Consider the following 8,133-nt stretch of genomic DNA (forward strand, 5'->3'; position numbering starts at 1 on the left):
CAAAGAATGTGTGTCTTCCCAGGATGTCCCTGGTTATCTTGGAAGCAGGCCACACCCCTAGGGAAACTCCCCTTGGGAAGACTGGCCACTCAGAACACAGTCATCTGATCCCATCATGGGAACAACCACACAGAACTGGGGTCCAGCCAAGCTGACACACAGCTCCAACTATCACAACAGTATCATTCCCAAATGACAAATTACCTAGGAATAAACCTAATCAGGGATGTAAAAGTCTTATACAATGAAAACTATAAAACATATTACTACAAGAGACTAAAAGATACCTACATAAATGGAAGGACATTTCATGCTCATGGATTAGAAAACTTAATGTTGTGAAAAAATATCAAAGTGATCTATAAATACAATGCAATCTAGATCTAAATTACAACATTCTTTGCTTAAATGAAAAATTTAATCATCACCTTTATATGGAAAGGGACTAGTCTCCAAAGAGCCAAAGCAATATTGAAGAAGAACATATTAAGAGGCCTCACATTATCTGACCTCAAAACATATTGAATAACTACAGCTATCAAAAACTGTACTGGTTCAAAGATAGACACATAGACCAGTGGAATATCATTTAGAACCCAGTAATGTAACCATCCATTTATGCACTACTGGAGTTAAAGTCCATTGAATGGGGAAGAAACCACATCTTTAACAAATGATTCTGACATAATTGGGTATCCACTTGCAGAAAAATGAAGAAGACTCAAGCCTCATACCATTCACAAAAAATGACTGAAATGGATCAAAGACCTAAATGTTAAAGGTAAAACTGTTATCTTCTTTGAGGAAAATATATGGACAAAGTTATAATATATAATTATAAAAATAAATTATCAAACACTATTACAAATGCATAAACAGCAAATAAATAGATAACTGGGACTACATAATAATTAAATACTTAAGCTCATCAAAGGATTTTATCAAAGGAATAAAAAGACAACCTGCAGACTAGGAAAAAGACTTTGGCAACAACATATCCTATAAGAATCTAATCTCTGAAATATATTTTAAAAATTCAAAAACTCAAACACAAGAAGAAAAACAACTCAACTGAAAAAGGGCAAAGTTCATCAACAGACACTTCACCAAAAGGGACACTGAAGCAGCCAGAAAACACATGCAAGACCTTTGCTATCACTAGCCGTTCCAAACTCAAAAGACCCATTGCTGTCGAGTCAATTCTGACTCATAGCAAACCTTAAGACAGTAGAACTGTTCCACAAGTTTTCCAAAGCTGTAAATCTTTGTGGAAGCAGACTGTCACATCTTTTTCCCACAAAATGACAGGTAGGTTCAAACTGCCAACCCTTTGGTTAGCAGCCAACTGTTTTAACCACTGCATTACCAGGGCTCCTTCATTAGCAATTAGAGAGCTGCAAATTGAAACTGCAATGAGATATCATCTCACCCTGCAAAAATGGCACTGATAAAAGAAAAACAGAAACCAACAAATACTGGTGAAGATGCCAGAGATTGGAACACTTATCCACTGCTTGAGGGATTATAAAATGGCACTATTATTATGGTAAATTGTATGACTCTTCCTCATCAAATTAGAAATAGAAGTACCTTGTGATCCACCAATCCCATTTCTAGATATATATCTTAGAGATCTAGTAGAAAAGACATGGACAAACATATGCACACCTATATTCATTGCAGCACCATTCACAATAGCAAAATGATGGAAACAAACAGTCATAAACAGATGAATGAATAAACAAACTGTGGTGCATAAATATAATGGAATACCATATAGTCATAAAGAATTATGAGTCCTTAAAATTTCTATTAACATGGCTGAATCCCAAAGACATGCTGAGTGAAGTAAGTCATTCACCAAAGAAATATTGTGTGATCTCACTTTTATAAAAAAGATAAGTATATATCCAAAGACCAATATTCATTCATGATTACCAAGGATAAGTGGGGGACAAGAGGAGAAATCATGCTCTAGATAGTAGACACTTGTTATTTTTGGTGATGGAAAACATAATACTGAATATAGGTACAATGTTCACAGCTTGACCAAGGTAAATGATGTCATTAAGACATACAGAAGAAAAAATGACCTTTTGGTAATTGCTGTAGCACAGAAATTTTGAAACAACAGCAACAATAAAAAAAATATATGTGTGGGCATATACGTATGTATGTATGCATATATGTGTATAAATATGTATATGTGAATATATATGTGTGTATATATTGTTGTTATGTGCCATCGAGTCAGACCCTCCTCATAGCGACCCCCCCTTGGGTTTCTGATGCTGTATCACTATGGAAATAGATCACCCCACCTTCCTTCTGAGGAGTGGCTGGCGGGTTTGAACCATCAGCTTTCTGGTTAGCAGTCAAGTGCCTTAGGCACTACGCTACCAGAGCTCCCGTGTGTATATATAGATATGTATATGCATATATGTGTGTACATGCATATATATTCAAATATATAATAAAATCCATAGAGGGCACAGTTATGGATAGCTTTTAGATATAATCAAACACCTCATAGGATTGATTTTCTGAGTTTGAAGGCTTAGAACCATAGTCTTGTGGGACAACTTGGTCGATTGGCATATTATAGCTAATAAGTTTATGTTCCAGCTTGTTCAGTAGTATATGGGATCTTAAAAGCTTGCAAATGGCCATCTAAGATATAACCATTGGTTTCTACTTGTCTGGAGCAAAAGGAAGAAAGAAACAGAAGTCTCAGAAGAAATTAATTTACAGGAATAGCTGTCCACACAAAATATGGCCTTATCAAACTGTGATAGTTAGAGCTGTGTGTCAACTGGCTGAACCACAATTCCGTGTAGTTTAAGCAGTTGTGATGTGGTTATTCCCATGATGGGATCAGATGAATATGTTTTGAGCAGCCAATCTGTTGAAAGGGAGTTTCCTCAGGGGTGTGGCCAGTATATTTATGGACATCCTGGGAAAAGAGACACTCTTCTGTGGATCGGGATTCTGTTGTGCTGCCTACATCTGTCCGTGAGTGAACAATCCACCATTCGGCCTGGAGATCTTGGATTCATCATTTGTTGGAGTCATCAGCCAGTATACTGCCTGCCAACCTTGAGCTCCTCAGCCCCTGCAGCTGTGAGAGTCGGGAAAAGCCTCCAGCTTGACATTTGATCCAAGAACTCTAGACTTGCCAGCTTCTATAAGTGTGTGAGTCACTTTCCTAACATAAATTTCTCTTTCTCACTCTCTATGAGCCTTACTGGTTTTGTTTCTCTAGAGAACCCAATCTAACACAAAAACCTGAAACCAGAACTAGATGGTTCCCAGTTACCACTATGACCATTCTCATCAAGGCCACAATAGATGGATCCTGATAGAATGGACATAAAGGAACAGAACCTCAAATTCTTAAAATATCCATATTTACCAAACTGATTGAGACTAGAGGTATCTTCGAGACTAATGCCCAGATACTCTTCAAACTTTGAACTAAAGCTACCTCCTAGACCATCTAGCTGAATAACAGAATGGTTCACAAAGTAAAGAATATCACCTGTGAACACCATGCTCCCTTGAAAAATCATCTCTAAGAGACCAAATGGTCAACAATTACTTTAAAACAAAAATAAGAAGGTAAGGAGACTGGGAAAGTAGATTACTAGAAACTGAACAACTAGAACCAAAATAATGAGAATATCCATGCATTGTGAAGAATGTAACTGATGCCACTGAACGATTTGTGCAGAAATTGTTGAATGGTATCCTAATCTATAGTGTAAACTTTCAGCAAAAACACAATAAAATATTATTTTATTTAAAATTTCCCAGAGTGGAAACAACCCAGATGCAATTCAATTAATGAATGGATGAATAAATTGTGGCTCATATATATAGTGGAATACTACTCACCAATAAAAAGGAATAAAGTACTTATTCACACAACAATGTGAATAAGTCTTAAATGCATTTTCTAGACCTGAAATGATACATATGGTGTGATTCAATTTATCTGAAACTCTGGGAAAGGAAAAACTATGGTGATGTAAAAAAAAAAAAAAAAAAAAGGTTGTTAAAGCTTGAAATTTTGTTAATGGTTTACTACAAAGAGACAGTACAAGGGGATGTTGAGGTTGGTGAAATGATTTGCATGCAATTGTGGTTTTAGATTCAGTTCTATACATTTTTGAAAACTCATGGAACTGTTGGAAGGAAGGTTGGACAATCTACTTCCGTAGTGATATTGCCTCGGCAACCCAAGGAGGGGTTGCTATGAGTTGGGCTGACTCGATGGCACATAACAACAACAACAACATAGAACTGTAGATCTTAAAGAATGAATTGTTCTAAGTAAATTTCAAAAAGTCAACTAGCACATGGAATGGGGGTGCATTACAAATGAATAACAATCACATTGAAGAAGATAGAGAAGAAAGAACTGATCTAACAACTTTAGCAAAAAGAGTTTTGAGTGGATATTGTAAGGATACTGGAAACTGTGTATAAATATTGTACTCTAGATGGTAAATTTGTTTCTCACAAGACTATGTTTAAGTAATTCTGAAGCTAGTTTAATTGTATGCTAGAATTAAGTAAACAAACAGATAATGAGAGAGATTTCTCATGGTCCTAGAAAGATGTTACAAATAAAGAAATGGAGAAAGGTAGGCTAAATCCTGTAGTGCTGGATTGCAGTCAGATCTATTAGTATGTTGTTGTTGTTGTAAGTGCCATTGAGACTGACTAGTATGGACACTTAAAAAAATACAACTCATTTCATACATATATTGATACAGAAATAAATAGATACATGTATATGAGTGTGTGTGAACATGCACTTAGAGGTTAGTTTACAAAAATGCATTTTCTAGATTTATCAACCAAGAGGAAGATGGAACACTGACACAAAGTAGTAATTAACACACTTAGTACTCAGAACAAGAGCCAAAATACAACCTTGGTTATACTCCACCTAAATTTGGAGACCATCTGATGAATAGATTTAGCACATTGAACACCAATGACTGGAGATCAGATGAGTTGTAGGAAGTATGAAGAAAGCATAAAGTCATTAAAAAGACAGGAAAGGAAGAAAAGACAGAAATGGATGTCAGAAGAGAATCTGAAACTTGCTCTTAAGTGTAGAGTAGCTAAAGCAAATAGAAGAAATGAAATAAAAAAGCTAAACATAAGATTAAAAAGGACAGCTGGAGAAGACAAGGTAAAACATCATAATGAAATGTGCAAAGACCTGCAATTAGAACACTGTTAGAACAGTATTTGTCAAACTGAAAGAACTAAAGAAAAAAAACTCAAGACTTGAGTTGCAAAATTGGAGGTTTCTATGGGCAAAATATTGAATGATGCAGGAAGCATCAAAAGAAGATTGAAGGATACACAATCACCATGCCAAAAAGAATTGGTCAACATTCAACAATTTCAGGAAGTAGCATATGATCAGAAAACACTAGTATTGAAGGAAGAAGTCAAAGCTACACTGAAGCATGGATGAAAAAAAACAATGGTTTAGAAATTGATATAACAACTATTAAGATGTTTCAACAAATAGATGCAGCATTGGAGGATTTCACTCATTTATGCCAAGCAATTTGAAAGACAGCTACCTGGTCAACTGACTAGAAGAGATCCAAATTTATGCCCATTCCAAAGAGAAGTGGTCCAACAGAATGTGGAAATTATTGAACAATATCATTACTATCACAAACAAGTAAAATTTTGTTGAAGATAATTTAAAAATGGTTGCAGCAGCATATTGACAGGAAGTTTCTGGAAGTTGAGACTGGACACAGAGAATGGTGTAGAATGAAAGATACCAGTGCTGGTGACAGATGGATCCTGGTGAAAGAAAAGAATACCGGAAAGATGTTTATTTATGTCTTATGACTATGCAAAGGCATTGATTGTGCAGATCATAAAAAATTATGGATGACTTTGTGAAGAATGGGAATTCCAGAACCCTTAATTGTGCTCCTGAGGAAACTGTACATAGACTAAGAGGCAGTTGTTTGAACTGAAAAAGGGGATACTGCAAGGTTTGAAATCAGGAAGGATGTGTGTCAGGGTTGTATTCTTCACTGTACTTATTCAATCTGTATGCTGAGCAAATAGTCTGAGAAACTAAACTATATGAAGAAGAACACGGCATCAAGACTGAAGCAAGACTCATTAACTCCCTGTAATATGCTATGATGTAAACTTGCTTACTGAAAGTGAAGATGACTTGAAGAACTTAATGATGAAAAATAATACAGCCTTATGGATTACATTTCAATATAAAGAAATAAAAAATCCTCACAATTGGACCAGTAAGCAACATTATAATAAATGGAGAAAAGATTGAAGTTGTCAGGGATTTCATTTTACTTGTATCCACAATCAACACCCATGGAAGCAGTAGTCAAATCAGATGACATACTACATTGCAAAAATCTGCAACAGATCTCTTTAAAATGTTAAAGAGCAAAGATGTCACTTTGAAGACTAAGGTGTGCCTGATCAATAGTTTCATGTGCATGTAAAAGCTTAACAATGAATAAAGAAAACTGAAGAAGAATGGATGCATTTGAATTGTAATGTTGGCAAAGAATACTGAAAACACCATGCACTGCCAGAAGAATGAACAACTCTGTCTTGGAAGAAGTACAGTCAGTATGGTCCTTAGAAACAAAAAAGGCCAGACTTCGTCTCTCGTACTTTGGTTATGTTGTCAGAAGATACCAGTTCTTGGAGGAGGATATCATGCTTGGTAAAGTAAAGGGTCTGTGAGAAAGGGAAGCCACTAGGCGCGATGAATTGTCACAGTGGCTGCAACAATAAGCTCAAGCATAGCAAAGATTGTGAGGATGCTGTCGGACTGGGCAGTATTTCCTTCCGTTGTACGTAGTCACTATGAGTTGGAGCCAAATCAATGGCACTTAACAACAAAGACAGATTAGGTAAATCATAATGTTTGAATTCTCAGCCTAATTTACCTCAAGATTATGTGACACTTTTCTAGTTATTGAGATAAAAGTGTTAGAATTGGGTGAGGGCATCTCAATAAAATATCACCTTACCAGAAGAAAATTCTTTGGTCATTTTCATTATTTCTGCCTCAAAAAATAACATGTTAATTGAAAGGGCAACGGTTATATTGGGACCATGAGTATAAAAAAAGAAACCTACATTAAGGATTACAGAAGGATCTCTGGTGGTGCAGTTGAGGACTTGGCTGGTAATAAAAAGGTCAGTAGTTCAAATGCAGCAGTAGTTCCTTGGGAGAAAGATGTGGCAGTCTGTTTTTATAATGATTACATCCTTGGAAATCCTTTGAGGAGGTTCTGCTCTGTTTTTAGGGTCACTGAGAGATAAATCTACCTGAACATAGGAAATAACAACAATGAGGATGACAGTTTATGAAGAAAGAGCCAGCTTCCTTGATGTCATCCTTGTGCTATTATACAAGGTACAGCTTCCTATCTCTATGCATTGGTTAGGGAAGAAAAGCAAACCCTTCCTTTGTTTAACCCACTGTTCTCTTTTTAACTGATGGCAAAATGCAATTTTAACTACTTCATAGAAAAATAGAATCATGCTACTCAAGATGAGTATACCAGGAGCATTTTTAAATATTTGAATAAATCTAGTTAGAGAATAAATAAAAATCAATAATCAAAATATAAATTTATCTAAGAAGAAATGAAAACAATAAGTAAACTGAAAAAAGTCCTTCATGTAACTATATTTAGAATACAAAGTGATAACTAAAGGAATAATACTCAAAAAATAGAACAAGAATCTATGAAATAAAGAATGCAGCATGAAAATGAGAACCAATGGGTTTAAAGAAAAAAAATGAAATTATGTAAAAATGAGTTATAATATAAACCCTTAGCAAACTAAGAATAAAAGGAAACTTTCTTAATTTCATAAAGGATATCTAAGAAAATCTTAAAGTAAATATAATATTAAATGATGAAATATGAAAAGAATTTCATGAAGATATTTATGATGGCATAGATCAATTCAATTTGAACATTTCATAGAACTTAGAAAATTTAACAATATTTATGTGGAAAAATTAGGGTCAAGAATAACCGAAGCAATTTTGAAATGAAGAATTTTAGGGGTATTACTTAAGAAATACTATAT

This window comes from Orycteropus afer, unplaced genomic scaffold, assembly GCF_000298275.1.
Source record: "Orycteropus afer afer isolate SDZICR_OR568_19922 unplaced genomic scaffold, OryAfe1.0 scaffold00383, whole genome shotgun sequence".
Taxonomy (NCBI): domain Eukaryota; kingdom Metazoa; phylum Chordata; class Mammalia; order Tubulidentata; family Orycteropodidae; genus Orycteropus; species Orycteropus afer.